Here is a 16,652-nt window from a genome sequence, read left to right as displayed (position 1 = left end):
TATTTCATTTTGTTGCTGGTTTGTAAAAAGGCTTTTCCTCCTTCCTGTCAGTAAAAGAGATGACGGGTCACTGGGGATCAATTGGAACTGGTAGGTGTCTCTCACCTGGGCAGGCATGGAGCTGTGATTTGGACCCCCACTGGAGAAGCAACAACACCAACACCCATTATACACACTTACATCCGCGCAGTTTAAGAGCAGTTGACGAGGGACCACCTCGGTCAATGACACGTTTGTCGTAGCTACATGCTATTTCTGGGTCAACCGGGACAAACTGGGATACCTATTTCCTGGATGTGAGTCTTCCCTGTGGCTACCCTCCAGGAGGTTCTTCCTAATGACATGGTTCACCTGAGCTGTTGGGGACGAGGCCAATCATAGCACTACCACTCAAACCAAACAGAGATGCACCACGACTGTGGCGATGTGATCCTTTTTCTTCTTAGTCATAGACACCTCCTGGACTCACTATCATCAATCATCCCATCCACTCATCCTTTATATTCCTCCCCCTGTGCCCCTAAATGGGAAATGGTGGCTTCAAATTAATTTAGCTGCAGGCTTTTTATGAGTGTGTTGTACTTATTATGCCACAGAGGGTCAGATGACAAAAAAGGAGGTCATTCTTCATTGTATGTCTTCATTAGATTGGAAGAAAATGGTGTATTTACAGTATTCTATTCAGTTTGTTTTGCGATAATGATTATGCTTTGGTATTATTTTTCACATAAAGACTTTTTTACAATAAGTCATGATCTTATTTATGTGTTATTTTCAAGAAAACAGACCCTTTAGCTGAGTTCCTTTCTCGCAAATGCACAGAATCTTTTGCCATGGCAAAAAAAAAAGCAATTTGAGAAAGGCGTTGTTTCCGCCTAATGCAGAGATACAATCAACATGACAGAAGTGACAAATGGTCCCAATCTCAGTACGAAAGGGGGAGCAAAACAAAATTTAATGAGGGTCGATTTTAGGTTGGCAGGTGTAATGGACGTCACACTTTTTCAGGGCGAGCTTAGATAACAGACATCAGCGCTGAAATCCAGTTCACTGAGTTTCAATTTGCAATCGGACGTGTTCTCTGAATGGCGAATTTGAAAGCGGGTGAAATAAGACGGCATAAATTAGTGCCAGTGTTTGGGAATCGCACAGATGCCTGCGGGCTGTAATGACACAGAGCAGACTACTATCAGCAGTCAATGCATTCAAAGCTTAACAGCATTCGACGACAGCCATGGTTGATTAAAGAGGTTGCTGCCGCAGCAAGAGTTCCAGCTTGATTGAGTACTTGTTTTCTCTCGCTAACAAAAGCGTTTGTTGTGTTTTTAAGATCTGCAGGTATCGTGGACACTCCTGTGGAGGCACTCCGTCAATGATGCAGGACTATTACACAAATCTAATTGAATTGCAATGTGAGCTAAAAGCATGACGAGCCTGTTTTTGTACTCTTATCTAACTGGCAGGCTGTAGAAAACCCCAAAGAGAGAAAGCGCACAGGAGTAAATGTTAGAGAGGTAAACACGGGAGCTTGGGAAATCTGCCTTTTAACTGGTGTATAATGATGAAAACACTGGCAGCAACTCCATCAAACACCAATCAACCAACCAAATCTGACACAACCACCCATCAGCAGCCTTTAAAAGCCACATGAATACTCAAATAGGTGTTTAACATTTCCACAAGCCACCACGGCATCACCATTTACATTCTATAACCACAGTTAGACATCATCATTAATCTGCAGCACATCGCCATGCCCAATCCTTCATCTGCAATGATCATACCCTTCAGCAGCAATGATGAGGGAAGAAATATCTTCAAGGACACAGGGTATTTATTAGATTATTTATGAAATTACTTATGTATGCTTCTTTATTTAAGCACAAGTGATCATAACCCACTTAAATGGGTCCCTAAGACTGAAGGTAAAAGAAAGCCGCATTCATTTAAGTATAATTGAAACCAGACGGTGGTGCTTAAACTGCAAATTGTAACGAAGGCCGATGGAGCACCTTATGAAAATCTGATCATGGATATTCAGGGCACATATTGAGGTTAGTAAAGGTCACAGTGCGCAAGCCAAGATAAGCTAACGGCTAACAAGGTGTGCAGACAGAGCCATTAGGATAAGGGAATTACTGTACTGGTCAGGACAGCTGGAGCAGGAGTGATTCTGACTGTGACAAGACTTTTCCAGGAGAGTTTGTTTCTTGAGCTGTCCAAAATGCTGACTAATGTGAGGAGGTATCTGCACAGTCCCGATACACTATGTATAATCTGTCTGATGATTGCATTTTCATTGTGCGAGTGCAAAGCATTGAAAAAAAAGGGTAAAGAATAGTGTTACACAGTGCTTGGGACTAGGAGTTAAATGCTGTAGCTCAGGTCCTTATTTATTTTTTTGTGGGCCAAGTTTATTATGGTAAATAGGTTACTTACAATGCTATCATGCTTGAAAACAATACAAAATGATTATAAAACAATGATTTTATCTAAATATGTCAGTGAACTTTAACTTCAAAAGCAACACACTGAAAGTAAGTTAGCAAACATAGAAAAACAAAGGACTGGTTATTTGCTAATTTGGATACCTGCCATCACTCTTTGAACACAAGAACACATAATAATCAAACTTTCATAACTTTCACCCTACTACCTTTGTCAAGTGGCAAAATATGTCCATTTTGGTGCTGCATTATATGAAAAAATGATGGAAATGGAAATGTGAGTGTAATCTATGACAAATACCACCTTTAGAATATTTCAGTGGATTAAAGGGGAAATTCAACAGAACTTGCACAACTATTTCCTCCAGTTTCACTCCACAGTCCACTTTTGATAACAGCACTAGCAGAGGCTAATTTAACTTTTTAAATGTGACCCTGAGGCTAGCAGTAATACCACATGGATCTGCTGGGCTATGCCTTTGGTGGTTTTAGAGTTCAGACATTAACAGACTACCATCAGCTTTTGCAATACTGGAACCTAAGCTCTGACAGCATTTTATCTGCCCTTACTGTTTTGAACTGTACCGCAAGATGCATGGTTAAAGCATTTCTTCCACCTAATAGCAATCAATGTTTTATATAGTTGAGCTCTGTTGTGATAGTAATTCTAATAATTACCATTAGGAATTTTTTTCTTCTTTATGACTTGCTCATAAAATTAGTACCAGTATCATTGACTTAAATTACTCTTAGATTGAAACATGAATGCTAATGATTAGCATAACTATCCCACAAAATGGGTTACTTCAGTCCGAAACTGACCCAGAAATGTGTTGCTTATATTATGGGATTTTACTTTGTGGCTTGCTAACATAAGCTAATGTATGCCAGTTAAAACACAACACCAAGTGTTGTTTTAGCTACTAAACTTTTGTTTCAGTTTTGCCACATATTTTAACAATAATTCAGCATTTTAATGTACTCAACTGTATTTTTTTTGTTGTTGTCAAAACTCTCTGATGGTTGCATGTACCATGCTAATATTCCTCAAGGAGACACCAAGTCAGTCATCAACAGAAAGATTTGCTTAGCTTTTGAAGCTAGCATTAACAGCTATACTGTACCCATCACACTTTTTTTTATGTTTCTCAGAGTACTTGTAAAAGAAGACAAAAAGAGGTTACTTGTTTTGAGCACTGTCAAATGTTATTTTCTAATTTAGCATTTTCTAAGTATTTGCAATGCCACCTTAAGCACTCCTGGCACTAAAACGTCCCAACAAAAATGTAACAGGCTAATAATAAGTTCCAAAGATAGCACAACTTTTAAAACAATATCAACAATTTTGGAAAATTCATTGTTAAACAGAAATCTCTTTTTACGGTTAGCTTGTAAAAGCTAACATTAGCCACTGTCTGCTAGTAGTCACAACAGGAAAGAAAATGCCTGTTTGTACTGCATTTTTTTCATTATGTATAAACTGAATTGCTTACTGGAAAAAACAAAAAACAAAACTGACAGCTGTTTCTCAACCTACATTCAACAATGCTAGGGGTTAGCATTTCACTCTCCTTGAAAGATTTCAAAACTAACTGTAATGATTTTAACATTAAGCATTACATTACTGTTTAAATGTCACGCTATAACAATCACAACTGCAAAAAAAAAAAAAAAATCATCCAAACAGCAAATACAGTAGTTATATAACACATACATTTGAGATTAGCTTAAATAAGATAGCATTAGCTACAATAAGCTACCTGTCACCCCAGACCAAGTTTTGCTTTAGCTTGAAGCCTGTTCATGCAGGAATGAACAGGTTGTTTATGCTGTTAATAAAGTCATCAGATACACAAAGAGAAATAACTCGCTCTTTCCTCTTCCACTAATTGTTTGTACGTGTCTTCACTTTTAAGGTCATTAGTAAAGTCAAATCTCCAGCTTGCATTTTCATTTCCAAAGACAGGAGGATGAATTAAGTTTACCAATAACTTTTTGAATAATTGTTATACAAGTTATGATACCAGCTTCTTGCTACTTGGGGTAATTTGACATTACAGAGAAATATGGCTCGAGGAAATCGCCATAACAGCAGGAGGTTAATTCAAAGTCATAAGGAGCCATGACTAGAATGTAATTCCATGCTTCCAGTTGATCCCGTTGAGCCCCAGTGTTGAATTATTTTTCAACTCACAGCATGTTAAATACGCCTGCAAAGACACATGCAAGAGACAGAGAGCAGGAGCAGAACGGAGGAAAAAATGTCCTTGAACAAACTTGTATATCTTTTCCATGAGACGAGCGTGAAAAAAAGGGGAAGAAAAATAAAGCCAGCAGCCACAGTCTGCCGGCACTATCGCCTTGGAGACAACACAAGGACATTTTGTTTTGCTTTGCCAGCTTTCCTTTTCTATCCAAAAGGATAAAGAGAGAGAAAAAAAACACGCCAGGCTCAAGAGTACCACCGAGGTGAACAAGACTTTGGTACGCTCGGGGGACTTGTGTGTGACCTTACAGAAGATTTGAATGGAAGTTTGGTTAAGAGTTTTAACATATAACAAAACTTTAGACCACAAAGAGGAGAGAAATATTTGGGAGTGTAAATACCTCTTTAGCTCTTGAGAGTGTCTTTTTTATCTAGCAGCGCTAAAATATATTTGCGTAAAAAGATGAAGCCACAAAAATATGAAGCCTTCAAGCTCCATTAACTGGCTGGCTGCAAAATAGGTTATAAACTCTGCCTTCTCCATGTTGACAGATGGGACATGTATCCAGCTCAAAAATCAATAAACAACAATAATCAACAAGCCAACAAACCACAATTAATTGCTGCCACAGTATACCCCAATCTTCAAAAAAAATTTCAGTAGTAGTGCTGAAAAATCATAAGACCTGAGTCTTAGACCTACTGACTCATTCGACCCCTGAGGGCAAAGAGGAGAAGGCTCAGATTCAGTGCTCAAGTGTTTTCTGAACAGATGAGTCTTCAGACATCTCTTAAAAGTAGAAAGGGACTCTGCGGATCATATAAAGTTAGGTAATTCATTTCCCCAATTTCAGCACAACAGAGGAGAAGAGTCTGGCTAGTGATTTGGAGCCGCGCTGGGCTGGTCTTTAAATAACTTAAAACAAGACATTTTTTTGACCAGCCAGTTGAATGTGGCTCATTTTAAGACTGAAAAGACATTTTCTACTAAAAATAAGACAAAAACGCTTGATAAGATTTTATATTTTTTTCCAGTGTGAAGACTGGTTTTAAAAAATGTCACCAACACTAGCCAAGTTTACATGGCCCCAAATATTCTGCTTGCATTTGGTTTATTTGCTCAAACAGAAAGAATTTAACCTTTGTATACACCTCATTCTGAAAGAAAAGTGCCAATCTGAATGGACAGATAATCGGTTTCACAGGGGTGGAATATTCCTTTCCCCAAACCGACTGAGGTATCATGTATCCACTCCAACAGAAAGTTGTCAGGGTGCGTTCTTTCAGTGCATGCTCAGATAAGACGCAACTGGAGACGTTCCTCAATTTAAAAATGGTGGTGAGCCGTCAGCACTGGACTGCTGCGGAAAGTTTGCTTTTGATCCAAACTTTGAAAGAAATGAACATAATTTCAAGACTGGACGAACGACAAACTCGACAAACACCGTGATAAACACACTGTCGTCCTCCAGCTTTGATTAATCTTGTGATGTTTACGTTTTTCGGCACATGCCCCATTGACTATTCTGTTTGATTACAGAGGCACATGTAGACCAGAGATTGGAATATTCCTTTCCATGCATACAATTGTTTTCGGAAAATTCATTCGAAAAGATTCCATTTGGAATGACGAAAAACTCCTCATTGAACCATGGCTACCGTTTGCTTCCAATCTGATGATTTTGGCTTCACTTGTTCAGCCAAAATAGCGTTATCCACTGTTAAATTCAGTAAATAGTGCAAACACTGGTTAAAAATTAAGCTCCTTTTGGAAAATACCTCAAAAAGAAGTGGACTCAAAACCCAACCGTACATTTGTCCATGCAAAGATCAATGCATTCATACAGGGAATAAACAAGTTGATTAAAGGTATAAAATCAATTGAAATCCACCAGCTTTTTAAGCGTTTTAAGCCAAGAGGCTTAAAAATGTTCCCTGAGTAAAGCAGGTGACCTTTTTGTTCATGAAAGACAGGAGCAAACTTCAGTGAGTGCTCCAGCTTCCTCTCATCGTTTACACCCCGCTTCTATTACACCAACCTCCCCCACCCTCACCAAACATATGAAGTCTGTCTCTGCCGCACACAGAGCTTTGTGCTGCATTTCAAAGCATTAATTTCTAACTAATTAGCCTCTCTCTCTGTGTATCCCGGGGCTCGTGGCTCCCACAATTAGATAAGCCCACTCTACTTTGCTCCAGGAGAGAGACAGGATTTTTTTTTTTTCTTAAAGAACCTGCTCTGCTATTATGAAATGAATCCGGTTCATATGACTTGCCATTTCCCGCACCGAGAGCAAGCGAGAAACTTCTGCAGAGTCAAGATCAAAAGAGGTGGAAAAGGGCTTTCGGGGGTAAAAATGAAATGAGCATCAGACGGAGAAGTCGCTAGTCCAACCTCGTGCTGAACCCAATTACCTCCTAATTTTAGCATTTGAACCTTTGTGCATGGTTACATCTTGAGTCGGCACTTGCACAGTCTGCAGAGGAATATATTGGAAAGTCATTGTGTGATGTCACCCATTAACTTTCTACCAGCCTGTTTATAGCTGGCAAAATGGGATTTCTGGATGTGAGGACAAGTATTTTTAGAGTGTGCTCTAAGTACAAATCCATGCTCGTGGCTGTGAGTGGATCTCTCAGAAATAAATTACAACCTTATACTTGTTTCATTTGGCTCTTTGATCTCACTGTGCTGCCTCCACTCTCCCACTCAGTCTGCTTCTCTTCATGTCAGGCTAGATGTCACAACTTCTTATGTGTGCATGAAGCTTCAGTAAAGTGGAAATACTGACTTGGATAAAATCAGTCACCCCAGTGCAATGATCAAGTTGTGCCAGGTTCTTTTATCAGTGTCTAAAACTGAATCTTAAAGAAATCCTACTATGTGTAAACTTCATGACAGGCTCAAGAGTACAGTCTGAGATTTTTTCCTGGTTAAAGTTTAACCTAGAAGTATTTCTTACATCTTGGACAACCACAACAATGCCAATGATTCTACATTAACACAGGCTGTGTTCCATTGTGTTTCTAACCCTTCATCATAAAAGCAGAGAAGACTTGAGAAGGAAGTCTTTAAATTTCCCACGGCTAACTCAGCATTTTTTGTTATTGGTAATGTGTTGTGTTTTACAATTTCAAGGAATTGAGCAAAAATTGACTAAAAACAAAAGTTTGACTGGATGAAACAGAGCAGTTTTGTTAAGAATGACATCTAGATTCTATCTTTTTAACATTTACAAAGCAAAGTCAATATCTTTATGTCATAAATTTTCTAAAAGATGTCTCCCAAACAAAGGACATTCATGCAATCATTTAAGTATGTCAACCGTTTGTTAAAGCAGAAATGTAAACCTGAGGAAGTGAAAATACATTACATTATGTCACGTGATGTTACATAATGTTACATTATGCAAGGATGTTACATTACCTCAAGTTAAATCATGTCACATTCTTTTATGTTACCCTACACTAGGTTATGTTAAGTTACAGTAAGTTAAGATATGTTACATAATAAAATGTAGGGTTATGTTTTGCTGTGTTGAATACATTAAGTTACATACATAAAGTAACGTAAGTAACATAAAGTAATGTAAGTAACATAAAGTAACGTAAAGTAACGTTAAGTAATGTAAAGTTACAATAAGTAATGCCATGTTAAATACGTAAAGTAATGTAAAGTTATGTAAAGTTATGTAAAGTTATGTCAATTTACAATAAATCATGCCATGTTTAATACGTAAAGTAACACAAAGTAACGTAAAGTTACAATAAGTAATGCCATGTTAAATATGTAAAGTAACATGAAGTAACATCAAGTTACGCAAAGTAATGTAAAGTAATGATAATTTACAATAAGTTATGCTGTTTCAAGTTATGCTGTGTTTCATTGTTTTTATTTATGTTTCATTAAGTTACATTCCTTTGAGTAATGTTAAGTCATGCTAGATAACATTAAGTAAAGTTGCATTAGTTTACATCAGAATGCCATGAGATAATCCCCCAAGGTAACAATATTGTAATTTTGCAATAAAATGTGTATTGCGAAATAACTTTACTGACACAAAACAGCATCTGATAAAGAAAACGACCCCACCATGTTAAGTGCAGGGCTCATTTATCAGAACCCAAAGTCAGTAGTTTTGAAGTTATGTCAATGTAAGTCAAATATGAAGCCAATCTTGTTTCTTATAGTCTTAAAAAAAATAAAACCCAAAAACTTTAAAGAAACATTCACAATTCTTCTATATAACATCAGCTAAATAAGCATTAAGTCATTCTTTCAAACCTAGAGTGTTTCTTTCCTGATACATCTAGTCAAATCTACACTGAGAGGGACCTTGAACAAGTTTTAACTAAATTTGATAGTACAAATGCCGACAACACACATCAGACTAGCGTTCAGTTCAAGAGGGGAAAAAAGTCCAGTTCAAATTAAATAATTTACTTTTAAAACTTTCCAACCTGTGTTTGAATGTCTAACGAAAAAATCTTCAGCCCTCATTGCCACAAATAGAAATTCCTGTTAGCATAAGAGAACTCACACAAAAGCAACAGTTAAGTGTGTTGTGTTTAGGTGAAATAAAGGAGTCCCAGTTTTTGGAGGATTTCCCCACAAGAGTCAAACACTTTCATCATATTGAATTCTCATATTAACATTGACGCCTCAAAAATTACCAAAAACACCGCCAAAATCCTCCAGATAAACGCAGAGAAAAATTGGGGAGCAAGACAGATAATTCCCTTGTTATTGTCAATCTTATGTTTACATTCATGAGTATCACTTCTGTCTTCATATCAGCTTAATTTACTCAGCTGAGAGCTTATCAAATACCACAAATGTGTATACACGCCTGTCAAAATGCCACACCAGTCCACATTGTTGGGGATAATGGTATAGAGGAAAAAAATTCAGATTAGAGGCTCGTAATGTGATGGAGCATTTATGTTGGACCCACAAACCCATCACAATATGCAACTGAATGAAGTGGTTTGGGAGAATTGAAGGATGACTGTGGTGGTGTGTATGTAAAGGGGGGAAGGAGAGGGGGAGGTTGCTGTAACATACGCAGCCAGACGTCCAGTAATGCTTCGATATTATCTGACATGATGAGATCCGTAATGGATGGGAGCTGTGCATTGTTTGGCAATTAATTTCTCATTCCCCGAGCGCTATTTCCAGGACTTTGGAGGGCATCTTTAGAGGTCATGCAGAGCTAGGAAAGACGTATGCACCAGGCTGATCTATATGCACACATGGAAACAGGACCGGAGAGACACTCCCAGTGTTTGAGCTAAATGGCACAGGAGACGTGAGCAAAGCCTGCTGGCATATGCACGATGATAAACCACTTTCAGGTGAATTCATTAAGCAGATATGCAAAATATATGCAAAAACACAGCATTTCATGGAGTAGATTTTGTCAGAGGGGGTTATTTGTGTATTTCAAGAAGTTTCAAGTAGTCTCCAAATTGGAAAAGCCATACACACTTGAACATCTATAGAATTAATACAGTACTCAAGTCCTGAGCTTTCAAACCTTGAAGTCTACAGAAATTCATATTTTTTTCAAATTTCATCAAAGTTTAAAAAGAGGATGCAGGATTCCTTTTTTATTCTTCGAGCCAAAACTCAAATATCACACGCTATTCATGAGGCCAAATACCCTCAAACACACCAGGAGGAGCAAAAAAAGGAAGAAAATAAGTGTGCATGCGTGTGAAAAATGTGCAGAAGGGATTTCAGACTCTCTCAGAGGAAAGGCGCACTCCTCCAAGGTCCAAGCATTTGCCAAAGAAACCTCGAGGAAGGCTTTTCAAAAGACTGTCAACCAACAGCAGAACGGGGCCAAATGGATCGGGCAAAGCTGGTGCAGAGGAACTCTGACACCGCCGATAAAGAGAGTTAAAGATGCTTCAGAGGCCTCCAATCAGATTTACTCAGCTGATTGGCCAAAATAAATCACTCTGAGGTTGTGTGTCACTGAGTCTGTTAGAGCTAATGTGGCAATTTTGGGGGAGGGCACGGGAGGAATTGGAAGCTGGACAAAAACACTCACAAACACGTCTGGAGTGAAGCACAAACAGGGCAGTGAAGAAAAGATGCCACACATTAGAGTGACGCTACTTTCTAAGATCAAAAACTGCATGAATACACAAATATGTGTGTCCTCCAGAGCTCGCATTTTCATCACTTCAGCTTTAACATGAGAGGTGTATTATTCCTTTTTTTTCTTTTGCATCTTAGTACCACATCCCAAAATCACTCTGAAAAACTAAACATGTATGAACTTCTGCATAAATGTACAACAAGATGCTGGATTTTGTTAATTTGTTATGATAGTTGAGCTTCTTTCTGCCACGTGTGTGTCTCTCTGCTCTGCCCTCAGTCACAGACATCACGCTAGTTACTCTCCTTGCTTAAAGAGTGACTGATACCAAGGTCGTCTAGGTTTTTTAAGCACCTAATGAAGACACAAAAGTTACACAAGTTTATGTTTGTTCTTGACAAAAGGGGAGCAAAGGGGAAAGGGCAGCAGTGGTCCTTGGTCTCTGTATTATTCCAATAGTCCCAGTCTTATAACAGGGACAGATATTGCATGTGACAAATTCTAAAAATTTTTGTTTACTTTATGATCATTAAAACGTTTTTTTCTTTGGTGACCATAATTCACCCATAATTCAGCTTTGCGCTTGACATCTGCATGCTACAAGGCAAGGCAGACTTGCACAGTGACACCACTTTTTAACACTGGCCTCTTTCAATAGGCAACAAAAATACATTAAAACTTTTAAGTAAATAAACCATACAAAGTGGTTGTCGATTCAGAAAGCACTTGTAAATTTAGTTAACCGCACCATAATGTTTGAGCACACTGGATCAAATACCTTACAAAAATTATTAATAACACTGTTTATGAGGCCGTTATGGTCCGATCTACGCAATGTAGAAAGCAAACAGAACAAAAAAAAATCCATTTAGTACATCAGCTGCAAAACAGTATAATAATTGACCAATCCGAACCGCCCATCCATCCAATCCCCTGTCTCCCCTGCTCTGCACTGCCCATCGTCCCACCTCGTCCTTCCCCGCTACCCCTCTCACGTCAGCTAGCTGCTCAGCTACTAAAGTGTCATGGAGCTGGGGAAGACCGAAACCAGGTAGTTGTTACTGTTACCCTCCACAGCGAAGGGAAGAAAATGAAAAACGAAAAAGTTTTACAGAAAAGGGCTGAAGCAAGGAAGAATAATGAGCGATACAGGTGCCAAAGGAGACTGAACATTGGAGAAATGTACGACCGGTGGAAAAAACTGCAGAGGGGTTTGGGAACAAAGACTGACGCTGAGACAGCCGAATATCTTTTGGACAGGTAATTATTTTGTTTACAACAATGGGAGATGTCAGCTGAATAACTCTGGTTAGTCTGTGCCTGTACTGGCTAATGACTGACTGCTGCTGGTCGGAACAGGTAGGCTCTGTCGATAGATTTTAGCATGAGTTAGCATTGTAAACTGAGCTGGTGAAGACACGCCGAGAAAGGTAAAGCCTCGTCCACAGTCGGGTCTACTCTGATCAGCTGGCAGTGGCAACGCCAGACCCACTTTGCCCCGCTAATGTATGGTTTTGATCTTGCAGGTCCAATTGAAAAAGCTACCACTGTGTGTTACAAGGAGGATGACTGTCGTGTTTGTTACACATTCTGCCGGCTGGCTTCTTGCTCTGTCGGAGGGGGCGTGCCGTTAGGAGGGGGCGGGGTCTTGGAACACAGGGGGGGGCTGTGTTTTTCAAATGTGTCATCAGCCAAACTAGGTTTTAGATCATAAACCATAGCTTTAAACGAACAAGTAGCTAGCAAGGTGGCAGTAACAAATATTTCAAGAAAGAGCTACACAACTGCATAGGAAATGAACATTGCTGATGGATCGGAAATATTTACACAGGAACTCAATTTAAGTTAGTGATAGGAAAAGCAGCTCCTTTCAATTAAATGAATCAGAAAAAGTAAAGTGACTTGTTCAAAAGAATTTCAGTCGATATTAAAATAGTCAGCAAACTGAAACCAGCAATAAGAAGCTAATACAATTAGACATGAGAGGGAGATGTAGGGACAGGCTTTAGCGACACAGGGCTCCCAACTGACTCTATCCTGTTCTTGACATTTTGGTTATTTTGTTATTCATATCACAGCAGAATCATCATGTTTTATTTTTGATCTTACACAAAAAGTTATATTATTTACAACCAAAATTGCAAGCCGAGTGTTGTTTCTTTAAGACAAGACTGGACAAGATCAGTACAGAGACAAGGATATCACTTCACACATGTGGGGTTGTGAAGTTCAACTCAGAATGAACAAAACAAAACCTCAAAGGTCGAGGAAAATGCACCTATGCCGCATAATTCTCCAATAAGTTTCACGTCAGACCCAGGTACGATCTTTTCTCAAAGAATGTTTTCCCTATTTCTGCACACGTCAGGGGAGATGGATAGGGTGTTGGCCTTAACTGAAGGATTGCCTGCCACCTCTCCCACTACGCAGGTGATCTGTGTATGATTTCTGGATCAAGGCAGAGCCGCCATGGCTCATGATGGATGGCCAGTCAGGAGGAGGCACGCTAGACAAAATCATGTGATATATATAATGGGGGAATCAGACGGAGAGAGTAAGCATGCCATATTCTGAAACCACTTGAAACGGGAGCTCGCCAGCTGAAATTCACAAAAGGCTCAGTCAAATTGGAGATCAAAAATACAAAAAGAAAGGAGGGTAATATCATCAAATCACACACACACCCACATGGACTAATAAAGAAACAATGATTAAAATTATTCTCACATGAGGGGATATGTGGGAATGAAATCAAAAGGGTGTCTGAAGCAGCAACAAAGCGCTCCCTGTTTCCATGCTAAAGATCTAAAGCTGCGTTGCTAACAGAGCACCATTGTGTTGCAGCGTTTCAGGATTTGCAAGAGGATGGTGTTTTTTTTTTTTTGCACATGTTTGTGTGAGTGTGCATCCTGCTCTACAATCATAAACCTTGCTCTTTCCATGGAAGAAAATTGCCCTCTGCAAGAGGTGCACCCAGCGTGTGATAAGTGCGTAGTCTGCAAATAAGCATGTAGCCTACATTTCTAAGCCTCTGCATCAAAAAGAGCTTCATGCAGCATGTTTAAAAACTCGTTCCACAAAAGCAGCATCGAGTTTTCCCTACCCCAAGAGATGCTTCTCTGAGAAAGTTTTTAAAACACACCGACTGCAGGATGTTGCTCAAATTTATGTATGAGAGCTTGTCTGAGTATTTCAATTAAAGCAAAATGACAGACACTGGAAGGATGCAGTTTGTGCCTTTAAGAGCAAAACTGAGCCAGTCAGATCATCTCCATCAGACTCTGCCAGCCTGCATTTACCACTTAGACACTCTTAATCAATTTAGCATGTGTCAGGCTCTTCCAAATAGAGCCAAGACAGGCCCGGGCGTCCAAACTCTCGGCTGTTTTCGGCAGCGAGGTCGGGGCAGCACGTCTGCAGGCTCCCTCCAGGCTGGTGGAGCTGGCACTGTGCCTCGGCCAGATGGCAACATGTGGCAAGATACAGGACTGCCAGACAGAGAGTGTATCTATGACACCAACTGTGCAGGGTTTTTATAAACCAATCAGGCTCCAACAAAAGAAACACTGTGGTGCATTCAGGCGTCTGGGTTTTCCGCTCATGCAAGAGCAACGGAAGATCTTGTAAATATTTCAGTATCAACAGAGTAATAGATGCTGATTGCTGTATTCTGTAAACAGCTCTCATCATACTTGGATCTGAATATGTTAATTCAAATGACAGGAATCACATTAAGATGCAAACACAACAAACATGTCATTGTAGCATCAAAGACAGGGATAATTTCAGATTTAGGATTAAAAAACAGCTTCCCCTGTGTGTAAAAATACATACTGTTGTATAAGCAGCATGGATTTGCATTTGATGACAGCATATTAGTGCCGCAACAGCGGGTGTATGAGACTGAGGCAAATTGTCTCGTGTGGCTGCCCTCATCTTAGCAGTCTCTCGAAGTTGATGCAGCTCCCGCCTCATGTTCGCCGTGGCAGACGGCTCAGATTTATTCAGGTAGAGATGAGGCTGGGAGTATCTTCTGCAGATGAGTGTGGAGAGGAAAAACTAAATGTAACAAGACTAATTCCCTTCAAGCTCAAGAAGCTCCTTTGGTATACATCCTGGAGCAGGCTGGCAAAGAGGAACCACTTATACAACAGACTCAAAGGCTATAAAAAGCAGATTTAGTCAGAATTTAAAAAAGGTTGACTTAAAATGTCGGTGGGGAAGAATCAGCACGAAGAAAAGTGTTTTGTTTATCCCAGAGGACACGTGAATTTTTGCATCACAATCTACAGCAGGAGTTTTAGTCACTAAAGAGAGTTTTTAATAAAGTTGACACTGAGGTCAAATCAAGTGACCACTGACTTCAGTTTGGTTTATTTTCTGAGGACTATTGATGTAAGACCCAATTGTTACAGCAGCTTTTGATATACAAAAACTGTGGATCTCACTGTGGAAAAGAAATCGAGACTTAATGGAGAAACGTGACTAAATGTGCAGGGCCTGTCTTCTAAAGATATGGAATACTAATCAAAAATGGAAAAAAAATCTAACCCATAATTGTGGAAACCCTTTAACTTTAATCATGAAGAAGTACCTCAGCGTAGCAACAAGATTAAAGTCAAGGACTACGTTAGCCAAAGTCATCTCGGAGAAACATGAATACTTGTCTCACAGTAACAGGAAAAGAGACTTTTCATTCATCTGTTCAGACTATCTAGTAGACTTTAGGTCATTATCCTACATTAAAATGGGTCACAGCAAGAAATACAAGTCTTGCTTAAGTCTGTGTGACATGAGTCTGGTTCTGTCCAAGGTTTCTGCCTGTTGTGCTGTACTATTAGTGGGTCAAGACGAGATAATACCCCTTATCTTGTCTTGATGTTGGGTCTATTAATGTTATTCTGAAAGTGTCTAGTATCAACATTTGTTGATAAAGATTAATTGATTCATTGATTTATTTATGCATTCATCTTCAGAAGACCTTGAATATCTTTACAAGATTTTAAGGCCACATCTTAAACTTGATGGGATTTTCCAAAAAAACAAATACCTCAGTTATCAGAAAACTTTAAAGGAGCAAAGAGGAAAACATCAGAGCACAACTTAAGTTGGCAAGATTCATCCCTTAAGGACCATCACTGTACAACAAAGGAGGATTAGGCCCACTGATAATAATAATAATATAATGAACAATAAAACAATAAAAAAGACAATTTTTAATTACTATTTTTCCTGAGAAAAAAAAGTCATCACATTAAGAACATAAAACAAGTCAGAATTCTGACTTTTTTCTCTGAAAAAATAGTTCAGTCAGGAACCATTGGTTCAACCAAATGGATACAGTTTGAAGTGTTGTTAAAGCTGTTTTTCAGAGTACTCACTGGGTTAGCCAAGCAGCCTGCTGGAACTTTCCAGGGAGTGCATAGCAAAACCCCCATACATACATACAGATTAAAAGGATGCAAACTTATCAATAGGATACATACAGTCTTAATAGAAGGAGGATGGGGTGGAGGAGGAATTATTAAGACAGCAGCAGCTGGGTAGCAAAAAAGTAGCAGGGATAAGAGAGAGTGAAGACGTGATTTAAATATGCCTCCTTGACTTAGAGACACGCTGTGGTGTGTGTGCTTGGTTGAGAGGTGTTAGAGATTGAACATCAGCCTGTCAGCTGATCACAGCTGGGCATATGACTTCTGTGTCCATACATATTTTACGATCCCCGAAAAAAATACACGAGAACGGCAGCTGTCAATCATCGTTAAACCTTATGTCAAGCCTCATTTTTAACCTTGTTTAACTAATGAAAACGAAACTTTTCAGAAAAAAAGAGGACTTGAATACAAGACACCTAAATGTTACCTTCAAATCACCACAACAATCGGACGTGAG

At 39.2% G+C, this 16,652-nt stretch overlaps 1 protein-coding gene across 22 annotated transcripts in view; it reads right to left on the bottom strand.

Annotated features, from left to right (window-relative positions):
* LOC141811063 (adhesion G protein-coupled receptor L3) overlaps window positions 1-16,652 on the bottom strand; it is a 324,467-nt gene that overhangs the window by 98,998 nt on the left and 208,817 nt on the right. The window lies entirely within an intron of this gene.

This window comes from Halichoeres trimaculatus, unplaced genomic scaffold, assembly GCF_033239565.1.
Source record: "Halichoeres trimaculatus isolate MK-OKI-2021-1 unplaced genomic scaffold, fHalTri1.1 fHalTri1_scaffold_22, whole genome shotgun sequence".
In the NCBI taxonomy this organism is placed as follows: Eukaryota; Metazoa; Chordata; class Actinopteri; order Labriformes; family Labridae; genus Halichoeres; species Halichoeres trimaculatus.
The sequence above is the reverse complement of the archived record's forward strand: the minus strand, read 5'-3'. Positions and strand labels throughout refer to the sequence as shown.